A 22,266-nucleotide genomic window follows, 5' to 3' on the forward strand; every position below is an offset into this window, starting at 1 on the left:
CTGAAGATGGTCCTAAAGCAAGGACCCTCTGTCTCTAATAAATCTGGTCCTACGTCCATCAAGGCGGTGTTTACCCCCGAGTCTCTGCATCCCTCCAACCAGGCGGAGGACCTCCAGTTGTCTCCTGAATTCCCCGGGGTGCTACCTGTTAAACGGAGAGAGACTTTCCTACACCCGGTACCTGGTACACCGCCCACTTCATCCAGTAAGCTTGGCAAAATGTACTTCGAAGCAGTGATTACCCCCGAGTCTCTGCATCCCTCCAACCAGGCGTAGGACCTCCAGTGGTCTCCTGAATTTCCCGGGGTGCTACCTGATAAACGGAGAGAGACTTTCATACACCCGGTACCTGGTACGCCGCCCACTTCATCCAGTAAGCTTGGCAAAGTGAACGTCAAGGCGGTGGTTACCCCTAAGTCTCTGCACCCCTCCAACCAGGCGGAGGACCTCCAGTTGTCTCCTGAATCCACCAGGGTGCCACCTGATAACAAACGGAGAGAGACTTTCCTGTGTGTTGTTCCTGGTACTTCACCCACTTCATCTGTTGCTGAGGATGGCTTGATAGGGAGGAAGCATCCTAGTCACCAAGATGATGAGATCAGTTTCGGTTCCTCTAATGGACAGAAGAGGTAATCCTCTTGAAGAGAAGGATTGGCCTCCAAATTCCCTGCAGAAGACCCTTGCAGGCTTGAAGAAGAGGGGGCGTAAAGGGGGGGTACTGTAACATCCCTGGCGGCGTGCTTGCATAGTGCACCACCTCCCACTATGCAAGACCACAATCTTACCTGTCAGTCCAGCCTGCAAATCTTGCTCCAGTTCATGCTGTGTGCATGTCTCTTGACTGACTGCTTAGGGCGGCAGCCCGGTTACTTCCTGATTCTCATAGCTGCTGTGGGCGCACCCCTAATGCGTCTCCAGCCTATTGCTGTGAGTCACTGGATATTTAAACCCCCTCCACCCAGTAGGAGGGGCCTGAGCAACACTAACATTCAGTGTGCTCCTTGACTCTGAAGTTGCCAGGTCCAGTTCTGCTTCTTGTCTGTTTTCGCCATCTCTGGGGGCTGCATACGCAGACCTGTTATCTGTGACTTCTTGTCCGTTTCCGCCATCTCTGGGGACTGTATACCCAGGCCTGTTATCTCTGACTTCTAGTCTGTTCTGCCTCTCTGGGGGCTGTATACCTGTTAGAACCTTGCTCTTAGGTTTTTTCCTTTGCTGGTCACATGACCTTGTTGGCCTATTTAATCCTGCTCCGCCCTTCTGGCTTTGCTGGACTTTATTGTATAACTACTTTCTAGCTAGCCTGTGCTCTGTATCTAACTCTGTTAGTTTGCTTGGTCTACGGACCTCTATGTTCTATATATTTTGTTTGTTCGTCTGTCTGCTACTATTTCTGTTAGGAGGTGTCCCATTTTCCTCCCAGTCCTTAGTACTTGTAGGGATTCCTTCCCCACATCTATAGGTCTCCGTACAGACTAGCTTAGGACTTTAGCAGGTCTGATCGCAGGATCAGGTCCCCTGTTACATCGTAGGGATCAAGCTGAGTTCTATCGTAGGGACAGATCTCCTCTCTTTCCTTAGCTCTGGTAGCAGAACATAACAGTAAGTCCAGCCTGCAAATTCTCTAAGGAAAGATTTTTCTGTTCCATCATGGTGTCGGTTCAGGATTTGGCTCATCGCCTGCAGGGACTCTCTCTGGAGGTGGCCGAGCTCCGTCAGCACGTGAGTAACTGTCCTGGAGCACATTTCTTGGAGCCTAAGGTATGTTTGCCGGATTTATTTTTTGGTGAACACCGAGAATTTTTTTCATTTAAAAATGCTTGCTTATTGTATTTTCGTTTGAGACCCAAGTCCTCTGGGGATGAATCCCAGCGCATAGGGTTCATAATGTCACTTTTGCGCAAAGAGCCTCAGGAGTGGGCCTTTTCTTTGCAACCTAGTGATACATGCTTCAGATCAGTGGATAGTTTTTTTTCTGCTTTGGGGCTATTATATGATGATCCTGACCGTGTCGCATCAGCTGAGACTGAGTTGAGACGTTTGAGACAGGGATCAGGTAATGTGGAAAAATATTGTACTCTTTTCCGTCGTTTGGGTCGTTCTCCAAGTTGGGATCTGCCGTGCCTGAGGAGGAGAATTTTTCCGGTGATTTGGAGAGAGTTTGGACGGATGTGCGTGGTAATCATCAGGAGGCCAACAGAAAATCTAAAGACTACTTTGATAGGAAACGACAGGAGGTTTTGTTCGCTGTTGGTGACATGGTTTGGTTGTCCTCTAGGAATCTGCGGTTGAGGATTCCTTCTAAGAAATTGGGTCCCAAGTTTGTAGGGCCCTTTAAGGTGCTTCAGGTTGTCAACCAATCTGCTGTTAGGTTGGAGGTTCCTACCTCCTGGAGAATTAATCCGGTATTTCATGTCTCTCTGTTAAAAAAAGCTGTTGTGTCGGATGGTGACGCCTCTGCCTCTGTTCCTCCGGTGGTGGAGGACGGGGAATATGAAATTTCTCGCATCCTTAACTCTAGACGGTATAGAGGTAGTTTGCAGTATCTTGTGGCCTGGAAAGGTTTCGGACCCGAGGATAACTCTTGGGTGAGGTCAGATGATGTTTCCGAGTCCAGACTTATCAGAGCGTTTCACAGGAGATTTCCTGATAAGCCTGGTCCTAGGGGATCCGGAGGATCCTCTTAGAAGGGGGGGTACTGTTAGAACCTTGCTCTTAGGTTTTTTCCTTTGCTGGTCACATGACCTTGTTGGCCTATTTAATCCTGCTCCGCCCTTCTGGCTTTGCTGGACTTCATTGTATAACTACTTTCTAGCTAGCCTGTGCTCTGTATCTAACTCTGTTAGTTTGCTTGGTCTACGGACCTCTATGTTCTATATATTTTGTTTGTTCGTTTGTCTGCTACTATTTCTGTTAGGAGGTGTCCCATTTTCCTCCCAGTCCTTAGCACTTGTAGGGATTCCTTCCCCACATCTATAGGTCTCCGTACAGACTAGCTTAGGACTTTAGCAGGTCTGATCGCAGGATCAGGTCCCCTGTTACATCGTAGGGATCAAGCTGAGTTCTATCGTAGGGACAGATCTCCTCTCTTTCCTTAGCTCTGGTAGCAGAACATAACAATACCCAGGCTCGTTCTTGTATCTCATTGCAGTAGCAGTTCCTGTCTGAACTGTATCCTAGCCTGTTACCTGTTTGTCTCTATGTCCGTACCCTCCCTTTTCCTGCAGTATCTGAACCTGCACCGACTCCAACTCGTTGTCTCTGTACTTCTGTTTGTGAGTTTTGTGTCCACTCGCTACTTCATAGTAAGTACCTTGCGTGTATCTGGTTCTGCTTGTCCCACCGCTCCGGCGGCTTCCCTCTGCTCTGCCTTACCCACCGCTCCGGTGGCTTCTCTCTGCTCTGACTTGCCCACCGCTCCAGCAGCTTCTCTCTGCTCTGACTTGCCAACCGCTCCGGCGGCTTCTCTCTGCTCTGCCTTGCTCACCGCACCAGCGGTTTCTCTCTGCTCTGCCTTGCCCACCACTCCGGCGGCTTCTCTCTGCTCTGCCTTGCCCACCGCTCCGGCGGCTTCTCTCTGCTCTGCCTTGCCCACCGCTCCGGCGGTTCCGCTCTGCTCTGCCTTGTCCACCGCACCTGCGGTTTCTCTCTGCTCTGCCTTGTCCACCGCTCCGGCGGTTCCGCTCTGCTCTGCCTTGTCCACCGCATCTGCGGTTTTCGCTCCACTCTGGTGGCTCACCGCACTAGCAGTCCTCTCTGCTCTGCCTTGTCCTCCGCTCCGGCGGTTTTGCTTTACTCTGCTTGTCTACCGCATCTGCGGCTTTGTACTTGTCTCCCAGTCTGTACTGGACCCTATCCAGCCTGCGCTCCAACCTGCTAGTACCTCCTTGTCTGCACTCCAGCCGTGCTTGCCAGTATCTCCCTGTCTGCATACCAGCCGTGCTTGCCAGTGCCCACCTGTCTGCATACCAGCCGTACTTGCCAGTACCCACCTGTCTGCATACCAGCCGTACTTGTCAATACCCACCTGCCTGTATGCCAGTCTAACCTGCCTGCTCCTGCATTCCCCGGTGTGGGTCAACAACTGTGACCGGGGTCTGACCTGGAGTCACACCTGGTCCCTCTGCTCGGTTCCTCCTTGGTCCAAGGAGTCGACTAAGCCGCCGTGCGACCTTGGTCGGATCGGGTTGATACTTAGTTACTCCCCTCCAGGCACTCCTCGGTTCATGGTACAGTGGGATCACTAATCACACTCACGCCAGTCAGTCCGGGCGCGAGCGTAACACACCTATATGAAGTAGCAATCCTAAAAGTCAATATTGACCCTTTAACGAGCCTTATCCCATAACTTAGAATAAAAGCCAAGACCAGAATCTCAATTTGCAGTTGTATTGCTGCTCAAAGTCTCCTCACCTTGATGTGCTTAGCATGTCGCTCTCCGCAAGGAGAAATGTTACCCCTTAGATACCGGTCCTGACGCCTCTCACCCAGCCAAACCAGAACTCACACTTTGCACTGAGGAGGGGCAGTACCCCGAAACACAGTGTCTGCAAATTGAGTTTCTGGTTCTGGTTTATATCCTAAGTCATGTGATAAGACTCGTTAAAGGGTCAATATTGACTTATAGGATTGCTACTTCCTGTAGGTGGCACTAGAGTTCTAGTTCTCTTCCTCTCTGAAGAGACAATTTGTGTAATAATGAGAAATGACTCAGGGAAAAAGTACTGATCACGCTTACTGAGATTTATTTGATACTTTGTATAAAAGCTTTTGTTGGTGATGAAGCTTCAAGACGCCTCCTGTATAGAGAAACTAGTCGCAGGTATTGCTCAGGTGTGATTTTGGCCCGTTCTTCCACACAAAAACTCATCACATGCTGAAGCTTCGTGGCTCCTTCTATGAACTCTGAGCTTTAGTTCCTTCCACACATTTTCTATTGGATTCAGGTCTGGTGATCAGCTCGGCCCTTCTAGCTGCTTTTGATACATTTGTCCATTCATCCTTCCTTCAATTACGTGAAGTTTGTCACTGCTGTATGCTGAAAAACAGCCCCACATCATGATGTTCCCACCTCCACACTTCACTGTTGGGATGGTGTTTTGGGGGGACATGCAGTTGCCTTTTGGCCTCGTAACATGGTGTGTATAATGGCATCCAAAGAGTTCAGTTTTGGTCTCAGTTTTGTTGAACAAACTGTAAATGCACGATAACATGTTTTTTGTTCAGCAATGAAGTCTTGCGTTCAGGCCATGGAGGTTGAGTGCATTACTTATAGTTTTCTTTGAAACATTTGCACCTGCTGATTCCAGGTCTTTCTGTAGCTCTCCACAGGTGTCCTTAGCTCCTTAGCTCTTGGACAACTCTTCTCATAAATATTTTCACTCCTCTGTATGAAATCTTGTGGGAAGCACCTGGTCATGGTCGGTTTATCGTCAAATCTTGTGGGGAGCACCTGGTCGTGGCCGGGTTATGGTGAAATAATGTTCTGTCCATTTCTGGATTATGACCACAGCAGCGCTAACTCTGACCTTCAGTAGTTTTGTTACAGAACAATTTCTAATGTTATCAGGATGTTTTGCAACAATAAGGTTGGAAAGGTCTTGAGACAGCACACTGGTTTTCCCCATCATGAGATGTTTCTTGTGTGGCTCCTTGGTAATGAGACACCTTTTTATAGGCCATAAGTTGAACGAGCTGATATTATTTGTCACTAAGTGCCAGGATTGCTTTCTAATTACTGATAGATCTTAGCCAGTGTCAGTACTTTCCCATTTGTTTTTCCACCTCTCTTTCTTCATGTGTTCAATACCTTTTCCCTGTGTCATTTCTCATTATTACACATAATTTATGAACATATATGGTTTGATTTCTTTGCGTGTGTGGATTGGACGGGTTGTTACCGACATCTGGTGAGAACTTCATGTCAATAGCACCTTTACAAATAGATTTACTTAGAAAATTGGTTCAATGCTTATTTCACCTGCTGTATGTATTCACCTGTTTTATTTTTTTCAATGTTCCCATTATTGTTGGGATTTTTAGGTTTCCACATGTTTTTAGTGGATTCATCAATTTGGACTTTTTAAAGTCACAAAATTTTTTTTTGCAAAATGTCCTCCCTCCAGTTCTCCCCTGGAATAATTTTATGTATACCTAAAAATTTTGTGCAAATTTTATGACATCTTAGCGGACTTTTTTTTTTTACTTTAACAAGGTACAAAAAAAAGGTAAAAGCCGAAAATAAAATGCTAAATGTATGAGTTACGTGTGCCGATTTGAAGAATTCGATGCAGAAAAATGTCACCGCGTACCACAAGACAAATAAAGAAAAGTGACTTAGAACACTCAAAAAAAAAAAAGGCCTTTCGCCCTTACTGTTTTAGTTTCCCACCATTTTCAAAAGTCTCTTCTTACCTGATTAGGAATAATCATGTTTGTATCGAGAGCCAGTCCTGATCTATAAGCTAAACAGCCTGCACGCTGTTGTCACTGCTTTCTGGTTCTTCTATCCTTTAGTATACAGGCCTGAGAGAATAAGACACAAGACAGGTAGTATGTGTCAACAGACTCTAACTTTATTACAAAGCATAGGGTTTATATACACCCTGGAGGCAGAAATGGATTTACCATATATGGTCCGATCATACAATTTAGCTGTGCAAACAAAAGCTGATTTCTGTTCTCGTGACGCCTAGGTTTGTAGTTGAAACATTTAATCAGACACATTTAATCAGACACATTCTGATGACTAGCAAGGACACGTTAGTATCTATTGATACAAAGAAGGAACATTTAGTTGTTGTTGTTGTTTTTGACCTAAGGTAACCGTCAGACTTATATAGCATAGATGGGGTCTTTGACTTGAGGGACCTCATCTTCTGCTATAACAACCCCAAACTGAAACATATACTGGCACTGATACATTGTAACAAACTGTCAGAGAGAAATATGAGCCGAGAAAGAAATTTTAATTGCGTTCCTGGTGGATGAGGAGCGGATGCATCTTTGCCCTACTATCCCGCAGGTCGGCATAGAGACGGTTAACTCTTGCTAATTTTACGTTTTCTTCTTTTCCCAATAAAGAACTTTTTTCCTCCGTATCCACGGTAACGGATTATGCGGCGGTGAAGTGATAATACATATGTTTCTCTTGCCAGTGAAAGGAGCACTTTTCTTTTACAGCAGCGGAAAAACTCAACTTGAAAAGTTCTGAAATGTCATTAATCCTCGGAGTTCTTTCATCCTGAGCCGGGGCTCATAGAAGAAGAGCAATATGCTAGCGTTACAATGTGTCAGCAACACGGTGCGTGGAATCGGCACAGTTCAGCACAACATATTTTGACACAACTCTCACATGTTGTACTTGTCAGAAAACCATCTGTGTCCTACAATCCTCCAGGTCTTGTTTCATATCCTACCACCCACTCTCTGCCGCTCCTCGTTACCATGGAAAAAGCCTTACTGGTATCTATACCACACTTAAAGGGGTATTCCAGCCATAGCAAGTGATGGCACATCAGCAGGATGCTTAAGCATTTCCCCTTTAAAAATAAATGTCACAGTACAGGGAGAAAGCACACAGTGATGTCACAGTACAGGGATAAAGCACACAGTGATGTCACAGTACAGAGATAATGCCCGCAGTGATGTCACAGTACAGGGAGAATGCACGCAGTGATGTCACAGTACAGGGATAATGCGCACAGTGATGTCACAGTACAGGGATAATGCGCACAGTGATGTCACCCTACAGGGATAATACACACAGTGATGTCACAGTACAGGGATAATGCACACAGTGATGTCACAGTACAGGGATAATGCATGCAGTAATGTCACAGTACAGGAGAATGCACACAGTAATGTCACAGTACAGGGATAATCCACACAATGATGTCACAGTACAGGGATAATGCACACAGTAATGTCACAGTGCAGGGATAATGCACATAGTGATGTCACAGTACAGGGAGAATGCACACAATGATGTCACAGTACAGGGATAATACGCACAGTAATGTCACAGTACAGGGATAATCCACACAATGATGTCACAGTACAGGGATAATGCACACAGTAATGTCACAGTGCAGGGATAATGCACATAGTGATGTCACAGTACAGGGATAATACACACAGTGATGTCACAGTACAGGGATAATACGCACAGTAATGTCACAGTACAGAGATAATACACAGAGTGATGTCACAGTACAGGGATAATGCGCACAGTGATGTCACAGTACAGAGATAATACACACAGTGATGTCACAGTACAGGGATAATGCGCACAGTGATGTCACAGTACAGGGATAATACACACAGTGATGTCACAGTACAGGGATAATGCACACAGTGATGTCACAGTACAGGGATAATACACACAGTGATGTCACAGTACAGGGATAATGCACACAGTGATGTCACAGTACAGGGATAATGCCCGCAGTGATGTCACAGTACAGGGAGAATGCACGCAGTGATGTCACAGTACAGGGATAATGCACACAGTGATGTCACAGTACAGGGAGAATGCACGCAGTGATGTCACAGTACAGGGAGAATGCACGCAGTGATGTTACAGTACAGGGATAATACACATAGCGATGTCACAGTACACGGATAATGCGCACAGTGATGTCACAGTACAGGGATAATGCACGCAGTGATGTCACAGTACAGGGAGAATGCACGCAGTGATGTTACAGTACAGGGATAATACACACAGCGATGTCACAGTACAGGGATAATACACACAGTGATGTCACAGTACAGGGATAATGCACGCAGTGATGTCACAGTACAGGGATAATGCGCACAGTGATGTCACAGTACAGGGATAATGCGCACAGTAATGTCACCGTACAGGGATAATACGCACAGTAATGTCACAGTACAGGGATAGTCCACACAATGATGTCACAGTACAGGTATAATCCACACAGTGATGTCACAGTACAGGGATAATACACACAGTAATGTCACAGTACAGAGATAATACACACAGTGATGTCACAGTACAGGGATAATACACACAGTGATGTCACAGTACAGGAGAATGCACACAGTAATGTCACAGTACAGGGATAATGCACACAGTGATGTCACAGTACAGGGAGAATGCACACAGTGATGTCACAGTACAGAGATAATACACACAGTGATGTCACAGTACAGGGATAATACACACAGTGATGTCACAGTACAGGAGAATGCACACAGTAATGTCACAGTACAGGGATAATGCACACAGTGATGTCACAGTACAGGGAGAATGGACACAGTGATGTCACAGTACAGAGATAATACACACAGTGATGTCACAGTACAGGGATAATACACATAGTGATGTCACAGTACAGGAGAATGCACACAGTAATGTCACAGTACAGGGATAATGCACACAGTGATGTCACAGTACAGGGAGAATGGACACAGTGATGTCACAGTACAGAGATAATACACACAGTGATGTCACAGTACAGGGATAATACACACAGTGATGTCACAGTACAGGAATAATGCACACAGTGATGTCACAGTACAGGGAGAATGCACACAGTGATGTCACAGTACAGGGAGAATACACACAGCAATGTCACAGTACAGGGATAATGCACACAGTGATGTCACAGTACAGGGAGAATGTACACAGTAATGTCACAGTAATAATAATAATAATTTTTATTTATATAGCGTCAACATATTCCGCAGCACTTTACAATCAAGCGGGAACATGTACAAACAATAAATTGAATACAAGGTGAGACAGTTTAAACAGTTACATCAGGAGTGAGGTCCCTGCTCGCAAGCTTACATTCTATAAGGTGCAGGGAGAATGAACACAGTAATGTCACAGTACCAGGAAAATGTACGCAGTGATGTCACAGTACAGGGATAATGCACACAGTGATGTCACAGTACAGGGATAATGCACATAGTGATGTCACAGTACAGGGAGAATGCACATAGTGACGTCACAGTACAGGGATAATACACACAGTAATGTCACATTACCAGGATAATGCACACAGTGATGTCACAGTACCGGGATAATGTACGTAGTGATGTCACAGTACAGGGATAATGCACACAGTGATGTCACAGTACAGGGATAATACGCACAGTGATGTCACCGTACAGGGATAATACACACAGTGATGTCACAGTACAGGGATAATACACACAGTGATGTCACAGTACAGGGATAATAAACAGTGATGTCACAGTACAGGGATAATACACATAGTGATGTCAGAGTACAGGGATAATGCACATTGTAGCACAAGGAAAATTAAATATTGATGTCCCAATGACCACAGTAAGGACACAGTAAATCACTGTAGGTCATTTTTGGAATAGGGTCCCATTCACTTTTTCATGACTCCATAGTTAGTAGGTATCACTACTTGCTCCTCTTGGGTGTTGGACCCCCTTTAGTTATAGGGCCCCAAAGCAGCTGCCATGTCTACTACACTGAAGCCCCCCAGTTTACATGTCTCTAGGACACATCTGATACATGTTAAGTCCCCTGTTCCTTTAGGAATCAGTTGTTTATGTAAACACCAAGGCTCAGGATGTGTCAGTGACCGTCCCGGGGGCGCGGGGTGTTTGCAGACTCCCCGGAGATATATGTTATATAAATGGCGAACATTATACTTCATTTAAAGTGCAGTAAATAGAGGAATGATTGCAAAAATAAGACGTGACAGCCGCATAAAACTCATCAGGCCTTCGGAGAATCACTGATTAAATATGCCAGCGCTCTAATATCTGACCATGAATCAAGAACCTAACCCTGAAAAACACCTGCCCGCAAAATCCTGAGGGAGAAAGGCAAAAAAAAAAATACCCATTTATAGAGACTGTGAGAAGACACCCCAAAATCTGCACCCCAGTAATGAGACGTAAAATGCTTGAAGAACTAAAAATGTCTCTTCCTTAAAGAAACATCAACTAATTTACTGTCCTGAAGTTCAATGAGACATTGTTACCATAGTGATCCTGATAAAACTGTGAACACTTCACACATTTGTGTTGTTTGAAGTAATGTAACATTCCTCATTCTATGATACTTTGTAACCCATTAACACCCATTATAGAAAACGTCACATCATCATGATGTTATTTAGAATATTGTGTAACTTTTCACTAAACATGAATAGTATTTGCTGGAGCTGGAGCTCACTGATTCTAGATTTCTATGCAGTGAGGCATTGTCAGGGTCCAGCTCCGTGGCGGCTCGGTCCTGGATAAATGCATGGTGACCACACAGCAGCGTACAGAGAGCGCCTGACAGCAGCGCACACATCAGCCGCACTTCGTAAAATAACCATGAGCCGCTGGTGATGAGGGTAAATGACAGCTCCTAATATGAGATGACTGTCAGACCGATGAGCTGATTGAGAGTTTTCCCTTCCAGCTTCTTCAGCTTCTTCTGCACCAAAGTGACATTTCAGCCTTACCTAATACTCATCGTTAACATAATCCCGTCCTGTCAGTCAGCCAAGCCAATAAATCAGCAGATGGGGTCAGTTATCTTCACTTCATTACAGGGGGTTAGAGTGTCTGATTACCTTATCACAATCATAATGCTTACATATAGAAATAAACTGGATTAGCTAGATTCTGAATTATACTCCAGAGCTGCACTCACTATTCTGCTTGTGCAGTCACTGTGTATATACATTACATTACTGATCCTGTACTCATCCTGAGTTACATCCTGTATTATACTCCAGAACTGCACTCTCTATTCTGCTGGTGCAGTCACTGTGTACATACATTACATTACTGATCCTGAGTTGCATCCTGTATTATACTCCAGAGCTGCACTCACTATTCTGCTGGTGCAGTCACTGTGTACATACATTACATTACTGATCCTGAATTACATCCTGTATTATACTCCAGAGCTCCACTCACTATTCTGCTGGTGGAGTCACTGTGTACATACATTACATTACTGATCCTGAGTTACATCCTGTATTATACTCCAGAGCTGAGCTCACTATTCTGCTGGTGCAGTCACTGTGTACATACATTACATTACTGATCCTGAGTAGTGTTGAGCGAGTATGTTCTATTAACCCTTTCGCCGAGTACGCTTGGGCCTAGCTCCGAGTATTTACAGCTGCTCGGTGATATGGTTGAATCGCTCCCGTGTGCATGATTTGCAACTGTTTGACAGCTTTATTACATGGGAGGAATGTTACACATGTTACACATTCCTCCCATGTATTAAATCTGTCAAACAGTTGCAAATCATGCACACGGGAGTGATTCAACCATATCACCGAGCAGCTGTAAATACTCGGAGCTCGGCCCGAGCATACTCTGAACAGAACATACTCGCTCAACACTACTCCTGACGAGTTTACTCGCATCTTCATACTCACGGAGGTGGCTCATGACACGGGAGGCATAGGTGGACACAGACTCCCGGGGACTTTGAATCGCCCAACCTTCCTCAGTGAGGTCGGCCTCACCTCCGTGAGCACTCAGCTTTCCTCCGGAAGGAGCGCCATCATGCACACTGTCAGGCTTACCCTCCATGCTGGAAGCCTTGCAGCTTCTCTGAGTATCCACAGTCCCGGGGGGAGTAGGAGCCACATTGCTGTGACTCCTGGTGGAGCGTCTCACCCCCGAGTCCTCTGATGTGCAGGCTGGTTGCTGGTTTCTCCTGCCCCCCGCCGGCCTGGTTCGGGGCAAAGAAGCCTGGGACTTGGCTCCATCACTCATCCCAGGAAACCCACTCCCTCCCTGGGTAGGAGAGAGAGCAGATCCCCAGGTGGAGAGGTGTTGGTTCTCAGGAGCTCAGGAGCAGACAGCAGGATCTGCAGCCACCACACCCACAATCACCACAGTGAGCAACAGCTAATCAGAGCTGAGCTCACTATTCTGCTGGTGCAGTCACTGTGTACATACATTACATTACTGATCCTGAGTTATATCCTCTATTATACTCCAGAGCTGCACTCACTATTCTGCTGATGCAGTCACTCTGTACATACATTACATTACTGATCCTGTACTGATCCTGAGTTACATCTTGTATTATACTCCAGAGCTGCACTCACTATTCTGCTGGTGCAGTCACTGTGTACATACATTACATTACTGATCCTGTACTGATCCTGAGTTACATCCTGTATTATACTCCAGAGCTGCATTCACTATTCTACCCTTTTATTATAGTGCACCTCAGTGATGCAGATGAAGTAATCACAATGTTGGGGATGTGAACACTGGGTGATGACTTTCACGTTAATGGATCTGCAGAGATGAAGGTTGTCGGCTTCTGGGGAATCAATGACGTCGTCGCTGTCTCCAGAGAACTGACTGGGTCTTCTTTGGTTTGTCGCCTTGTTATAAAGTAGCAGAATTAATTGACGGGGACAATAACCCAATGTGTAGGACAAGGACCTGCACTAACAAGCTGCATTCAGCTGATCATTAGCAGCCAGTAGTCTGTGTCCAGCAGGGGGCGCTGTGCACCTAGTAAATTACATAACACTGTCACATTGCTGCCATTGTCCTCGTTCTGTGGCTGAACAGCCTGAGATGATGAATGCAACAAAAATGCTGACAGTTTACACGACCTAAATAATGTAGAAGTCCCAGATCTCCTCTGTGTGTACATGATGTGCTGTGTATCTTCACTCTGCTCACATTGTATACAGCAGGCACTGCGGCTGGTGAGAGACTACAACTCCCAGCATGCCATGACAGCTGCAGACTCTGGATCCTTTCTATACTCTGGATGGCTCACTATATTAGGATGGAGCCTTGTCAGTATAATGGATTCTGATTCATGCATATACTGTACATAGCAGCTAATCTGAACAAGGAAAGCTGCAGTATAAAGCATAGTGGGCAAAGCTACAGCTTCTTTCCTGCATGTTATCTAGAGGATGAGGGTCTCAACTACTATTTAAATGACACCTTACAAAAGTCTGAGACTGTAGTGGAGGGAGTAAGGGATGTTGAAGGGTGTACAACAGTCCAGATTCCATATTTGCTGGGTGGGGGGGGGGGGGTCCTCGCCCTCTTTCAGGTAGTTTGCAGTGCTGCATTGGCTTTTAGAACGGAGTTGCAGGTGGCATGCACCAACCAATGGACATATTTTTGGAGGGGTCATAGACCCCTGAATGGCTTCATTGCTGAGATCTGCAGTTAAATTTCCTGCCCCTGTCCCCAGGACCATGTTTTCGTGCCCCCACTGCAGATGGACAGGCTGGAGATGCCCGATTATGTGACAGGTTTTGGATAAGAGATATTAGAGCTGCGGGGGGATTAGCGCCAAGAAACATTGTTACATTTGATTATTATTTGTTCTTCTGAGGTCTTTACAGTGACACAATGTAACACCACTGCCAGCTGTGCAAACTCCCTGCACCCCCAGGAGTGGCAGAAAAGAGAGGGCGCAGACATCAAAATGAGCCCCAGTATACTCTGGCCGAGAAGCAGCCCCTTACTATGGGTCCTACAACAGCTACATGTTCTGCCTGTGCGGACCCTCCATGTATGAGGTGTGACAAGGAGCCAATTGGCGACAAAGATGGCAGGCTTCAGAAGACACCGAAGATGCTGGGCTCCAAAAGACTTCAAAGATGTCAGGCTCCAGAAGAGACAGAAGATGCCAGTCTCTAGGAGATGCTGGGCTTCAGACCATGCCAAAGATGTCCGGCTCCAGAAGACACAGAAGATGCCAAGCTGTAGGAGATGCTGGGCTTCAGACCAATCAAAAGATGCCAAGCTCCAGAAGACACAGAAGATGTCAAGCTGTAGGAGATGCTGGGCTTCAGACCATGCCAAAGATGCCAAGCTCCAGAAGGCACAGAAGATGCCGAAGATGTCAGGCTCCAGAAGAGACAGAAGATGCCAGGCTCTAGGAGATGCTGGGCTTCAGACCATGCCAAAGATGTCAGGCTCCAGAAGACACAGAAGATGCCAGGCTCTAGGAGATGCTGGACTTCATACCATGCGAAAGATGTCCGGCTCCAGAAGACACAGAAGATGTCAAGGTGTAGGAGATGCTGGGCTTCAGACCATGCCAAAGATGCCAAGCTCCAGAAGGCACAGAAGATACCAAAGATGTCAGGCTCCATAAGACACAGAAGATGGCAGGCTCTAGGAGATGCTGGGCTTCAGACCATGCCAAAGATGTCAGGCTCCAGAAGACACAGAAGATGCCAGGCTCTAGAAGAGGCTGGGCTTCAGACCATGCCAAAGATGTCCAGCTCCAGAAGACACAGAAGATTCCAAGCTCTAGGAGATGCTGGGCTTCAGACCATGCCAAAGATGCCAAGCTCCAGAAGGCACAGAAGATGCCGAAGATGTCAGGCTCCAGAAGACACCGAAAATACTGTGCTTCAGAAACCGCCAAAGATACCGGGCTCCAGAAGACACCAAAAGTGCTGAACTCCAGAAGATGCTGAAGATGTCGGGTTCCAGAAGACGCTGAAGATGTCTGGCACCATCAGGTGCCAAAGATGTCGGGCTCCAGAATACACAGACAATGCCGGGCTCCAGAAGACGTCAAATATGTCGGACACCAGAAAACGCTGAAGATGTCAAAGTCCAGAAGACATCAAAGATTAGCTAGTGAAGATGGCCATGGTTACCATACTGAAGACGACTGGACCAGGGTGGGACTGTGCGGAGGTACAGAAGAGGGCTGGACCCGTATATATTCCATATACATATGTATGTGTGTGTGTGTGTGTTGTGGTAGATCGACTCACTCAGCTTCTTAAAGAGGCAGACACAGGAACACTTTCTATTTAAAGTGCGGCTGTTTTATTGCAATACTCATAAAACACGTCACCAGAAAACGTAAATGCAGCCTTTGTCCGGCAGAAGGTAAAACATAAAATAACAAGTCCACACAATAGTGCCGGTTAGCCCACCTGGCTTAGAGTCCAGCACCCATGTCCTTTAGCAAAGGCATTTCCTCCAGGAGACCTGCAATCTCCATACATCCAGCATGTGTGAAACAAATGGCTCAGAGCTTTCACCTCCAGCCCACCACACACTCAAATGCTCTAATGGCTATGAATTTTATCCTCTGACCTCATCCCTCTCCACAGGTGTTCAATCATCCTAGCACTAAGAATGGATGATTAACCCACTCATGTGCTGGAACCTTTTTCCTATGTTTAATTACTGGAGATAACAATCTCAGTGCTACATATCTCCCCTCCAGTACTTTGCCAGTGACTTTGTCACAGTGTGTATATATATATATATATATTTATTTTTTCCATGATTGTTATGCTCTGGCATCTGGATAGACCTCAGACCATAATAATGTACATTAGATTTGCATCCAATAAATTAGATCAGAATTTAATTTCATTGCCAAATTCATGTGATCTGCAGAATCCAATTTCGGGAGATCCACTGATCACAAGTATTGCAGCTTTTTGTTCAGCCGCTGACTTCTGAAAGTTTCCAACCTCCATCTGTTATTACTACTTGCACCACATTTTAAGCGGGGGCGGAACTATAATTGGTGCAGTGGTTACACTCGCACTCGTTGAAGATCCTAGGGGCCCCCAAAGGGTTCTCTCTGGTCCATATGCGAAGACCAATGCTATTAATGGCCTATGATAGTTGGGGGTCATGTTGGAGATTTTGCATTGGGACCACAAGCTTCACATTTCACCACTACTTCTGAGAGGCGAGCAGTTGGGGATATGGCGCACACTGCACATTGCAAGGGGCGATCGCCATTTCTTCATTGATCCCCCACGCAGCGTCTACACAATGGAATCTGAATAAGGATGAATTATTCAGATCGGTGCAGTGATACTCGCTGATGTGGACGGGAGATGATGAATGGCGGCTCCTCTTCATTCACCTGCGTCTCCCTCACTAAACTTAATTAAAACTAAAAGCAGAAAAGGCCACGGACGCTCCGGAGTCTGCAGGAGCCTAATGAGCCCAGCGGCTTCCTGTAGTGATCTCACAGCGTGACAATCCCTCTGCTAATCTGACTAATTAATATTCACGCAAATCTTCCTGTTCCACCAAGAATACAGGAAGCGTGAAACCCCCCTTGAGGCTTCGGGACGTATGACGTGGACCTGCTGCACATCTACCTGAGACGCGGGAATGGCCGACTACAGAACCAGGGAATGGGGAACATGCAGATGTAGCAGAGCTGAGTGTGTTCAGCAATGTATTAAATGCAGGGGTGTAAGTAGAAGGTTGTCAACCACAATGCAAAATTAGCAGCAGCGCCCTCAACTGTCACCGGTCCTTAACAGTATTGGTCTTCTCCTATGGGCCAAAGAGACCTGTTAATATCCAGGACCTGGATGCGACCGGCTAGGATCCAGGACCTGGGTGCAACCTGCTAATATCCCAGACCTGGGTGCAACCTGCTAATATCCCATTCCTGGGTGCAACCTGCTAATATGCCGGACCTGGGTGCAACCTGCTAATATCCTGGACCTGGGTCCGACCTGCTAATATCCCAGACCTGGGTGCAACCTGCTAATATCCCAGACCTGGGTGCAACCTGCTAATATGCCGGACCTGGGTGCAACCTGCTAATATCCTGGACCTGGGTGCGACCTGCTAGGATCCAGGTCCTGGGTGCAACCTGCTAGGATCCAGGACCTGGGTGCAACCTGCTAATATTCCAGACCTGGGTGCAACCTGCTAATATCCCGGACCTGGGTGCGACCTGCTAGGATCCAGGACCTGGGTGCAACCTGCTAATATCCAGGACCTGGATGCGACCGGCTAGGATCCAGGACCTGGGTGCAACCTGCTAATATCCCAGACCTGGGTGCAACCTGCTAATATCCCATTCCTGGGTGCAACCTTCTAATATGCCGGACCTGGGTGCAACCTGCTAATATCCTGGACCTGGGTGCGACCTGCTAATATCCCAGACCTGGGTGCAACCTGCTAATATCCCAGACCTGGGTGCAACCTGCTAATATGCCGGACCTGGGTGCAACCTGCTAATATCCTGGACCTGGGTGCGACCTGCTAGGATCCAGGTCCTGGGTGCAACCTGCTAGGATCCAGGACCTGGGTGCAACCTGCTAATATTCCAGACCTGGGTGCAACCTGCTAATATCCTGGACCTGGGTGCGACCTGCTAATATCCCAGACCTGGGTGCAACCTGCTAATATCCCAGACCTGGGTGCAACCTGCTAATATGCCGGACCTGGGTGCAACCTGCTAATATCCTGGACCTGGGTGCGACCTGCTAGGATCCAGGTCCTGGGTGCAACCTGCTAGGATCCAGGACCTGGGTGCAACCTGCTAATATTCCAGACCTGGGTGCAACCTGCTAATATCCCGGACCTGGGTGCAACCTGCTAATATCCCGGACCTGGGTGCAACCTGCTAATATCCCGGACCTGGGTGCGACCTGCTAGGATCCAGGACCTGGGTGTGACCTGCTAGGATCCAGGACCTGGGTGCGACCTGCTAGGATCCAGGACCTGGGTGCAAACTGCTAATATCCCAGACCTGGGTGCAACCTGCTAATATCCCGAACCTGGGAGCGACCTGCTAGGATCCAGGACCTGGGTGCTACCTGCTAATATTCCGGACCTGGGTGCGACCGGCTAGGATCCAGGACCTGGGTGTGACCTGCTAGGATCCAGGACCTGGGTGCGACCTGCTAAGATCCAGGACCTGGGCGCGACCTGCTAGGATCCAGGACCTGGGTGCGACCTGCTAAGATCCAGGACCTGGGTGCGACCTGCTAGAATCCAGGACCTGGGTGCGACCTGCTAGGATCCAGGACCTGGGTGTGACCTGCTAGGATCCAGGACCTGGGTGCGACCTGCTAAGATCCAGGACCTGGGTGCGACCTGCTAGAATCCAGGACCTGGGTGCGATTCAGCCCCTGCATCCACTATAATTATTGCCCCAATCTCTAGGACTCTGAGGACATCATGGTTCGTTACATAACAGAGGTCTGATGCATTGTAGAATTGTGCATGATCCAAAAGTTGCAATTTTTTTTATTCTACAAATAATTGAATGTAGCATTGCTGATTTTTCTATATCACTAGATCAACAGCAGATGCGGCTGGACTCAATGTGATTCATTGCACAACTGCTGGAGTGGATGTGCTGCTCCGGGGCACAAACTTCTGCCCAATGCAGTGTTGGTTTATTGAGCTATTGCCTCCTAAACGTAATTGGTATTTCTGTATCGGTGACACATCATCACTTTATTAAACCAACCTGTCCCCATATGTTCTAGTCATAATCTCCACCTCCAGCGATGGCGGGCAGGAAAGGGTGTGGGATCCAGAGGTTTCGCCTCTTATCTGCAGCCTTTAATCTTTCCTTCCTTCTCTCACTGTTTCTGTAAATGGAGACTGACAGAATACCAGCCGGATAATTGAGTTCAGTCCCCTTTAGGCTGATGCATAATTCTCCGGTTGATCCAGAGGATGGAAAATAGAATGAGCTTGGAACAGAACAAACAGATCCAAATATTCCTCCCTGCTGACGTCATCCAGAGATGGTGAGAAGAAGACCACTGGCCGAGCGAGCGACAGCGGACATCAAATCCATGGGGACACAGAGAAAAGTCTCAAAATGGTGTATTTAAAATGTGTCTGCACTTTGTCATTCAAGTAATCACAAGTATGTACACAGTGAATCCACCAGCAGAATAGTGAGTGCAGCTCTGGAGTATAATACAGGATGTAACTCAGGATCAGTAATGTAATGTATGTACACAGTGACTACACAAGCAGAATAGTGAGTGCAGCTCTGGAGTATAATACAGGATGTAACTCAGGATCAGTAATGTAATGTATGTACACAGTGACTGCTCCAGCAGAATAGTGAGTGCAGCTCAGGAGTATAATACAGGATGTAACTCAGGATCAGTAATGTAATGTATGTACACAGTGACTGCACCAGCAGAATAGTGAGTGCAGCTCTGGAGTATAATACAGGATGTAACTCAGGATCAGTAATGTAATGTATGTATACAGTGACTGCACCAGCAGAATAGTGAGTGCAGCTCTGGAGTATAATACAGGATGTAACTCAGGATCAGTAATGTAATGTATGTACACAGTGACTACACAAGCAGAATAGTGAGTGCAGCTCTGGAGTATAATACAGGATGTAACTCAGGATCAGTAATGTAATGTATGTACACAGTGACTACACAAGCAGAATAGTGAGTGCAGCTCTGGAGTATAATACAGGATGTAACTCAGGATCAGTAATGTAATGTATGTACACAGTGACTGCTCCAGCAGAATAGTGAGTGCAGCTCAGGAGTATAATACAGGATGTAACTCAGGATCAGTAATGTAATGTATGTACACAGTGACTGCACCAGCAGAATAGTGAGTGCAGCTCTGGAGTATAATACAGGATGTAACTCAGGATCAGTAATGTAATGTATGTATACAGTGACTGCACCAGCAGAATAGTGAGTGCAGCTCTGGAGTATAATACAGGATGTAACTCAGGATCAGTAATGTAATGTATGTACACAGTGACTGCACCAGCAGAACAGTGAGTGTAGCTCTGGAGTATAATACAGGATGTAACTCAGGATCAGTAATGTAATGTATGTACACAGTGACTGCACCAGCAGAACAGTGAGTGCAGCTCTGGAGTATAATACAGGATGTAACTCAGGATCAGTAATGTAATGTATGTACACAGTGACTGCACCAGCAGAATAGTGAGTGCAGCTCTGCCAGTCCCCGTGTCCCTATGTGTGGTCTGGGGACTGGGGTGGTCATATCCTGAGTGTTGCTCTTCTCTCACACATGTGCATCTCTCATTAATCCTTCCTTCTGCGTCTTTTGCTTTGGATAATTCAGGGAAAACTTAATCTGTAAGAATTACTTTGTGCCGCTGACATTCTGAGTCTTAAAATGTCAGCCGTGATTAATTCGCTGTCACAGTGTCCCCCCCCACTATGGGGCATAAGCATCTTGCCGGAACTGTTCAGACAGAAAGCTTCAAATGCCAAACGACCCTGCAAAGCCCGGCCGGCTATAGATAGTGAGTTCTGCTGTCCAGTCTCTAAGTTTTGAAGTAGCCAAATATTTGAGTTTTTTAAGGTAAAACCAAATTTACAGCAAATTTATCAACAATTACAAATTCTCTGCTTGTTGTCATTGAATTAGAACATTCTTATTTAAATACAAAAGTTACAACTATACTGACTAGTACTGACTGACTGATCACATCCCACAGCTGAAGATTTATTACAATCGTATCTTGTTTAGATACATCAGCAGCACAAATCTCTCTGATGAGTTAAAGTTTGAAATAATGTATCAGTCTGCAGTCTGGGCTATTAGTTGTCTAGACTAGAAACAATTGTAACAAACCCTCAGCTGTGGGATGTATTAGGACAGGGCAGTTTTCAGCCTCTGAATGTAAGCAAACATGTCTGCATTTACTGACAGCGAGCAGAGATTTTGAAAATGGTGAGAAATTGTACAACCCCCAATTCCCCAAAAATTGGGATGCTGTGTAAAATTTAGAGAAAACAAGAATGCGATGATTTGGAAATCTCTTAATAATTAATACATTTTATTCGCTCAGAATCAGAAGTTGAACGTTGGACATTTTTCCTTTTCATATGAAAAAATTAACTCATTTTTAGAAATTGATGGCAATGGCACATTTGAAAAAAGTTGGGACTGGAAACAAAAGGCTTGAAAAGTAAGTGTTACTAACAATTAACAGCCGGGGGGGTCAATTTTCAAGTCCCAGACATGACTATATAAAAAGAGTGTTAGAAAGGCAGCGTCTCTCTGAAGCAAAGATGGTCGGAGGTCACCAATCTGTGAACAACTGCGGCTAAAACTTGTGGAAGAATTTCACAAGAAATGTTCAACATAAAATTACAACGACTGTGAATATCTACTATCTACAGCACAAGATATCATCAGAGGGATCCGAGATTCTGGAGAAATCCATGTGCACCAGGGACAAGGCTGACGGTCAGTATTGGAGGATCGTGATCTACTGGAGCCATCCAGCTTGTTATGGAGGAGAAGGACCATCCAGCTTGTCACTGAGGAAAGGGAGCATCCAGCTTGTTATAGAGGAGAGGGACCATCCAGCTTTTCATCGAGGAGATAACCATCCAGCTTGTCATCGAGGAGAGGGACCACCCAGCTTGCCAATGAGGAGAGGGATCATCCAGCTTGTCATCAAGGAGAGGGACCATCCAGCTTGTCATCGAAGAGATGGACCATCAAGCTTGTCATTGAGGAGAGGAGCCATCCAGCTTGTTA

Source organism: Phyllobates terribilis, unplaced genomic scaffold (assembly GCF_046119375.1).
Source record: "Phyllobates terribilis strain yellow unplaced genomic scaffold, ASM4611937v1 Scaffold_8__6_contigs__length_399053987, whole genome shotgun sequence".
NCBI classification, from domain to species: Eukaryota; Metazoa; Chordata; class Amphibia; order Anura; family Dendrobatidae; genus Phyllobates; species Phyllobates terribilis.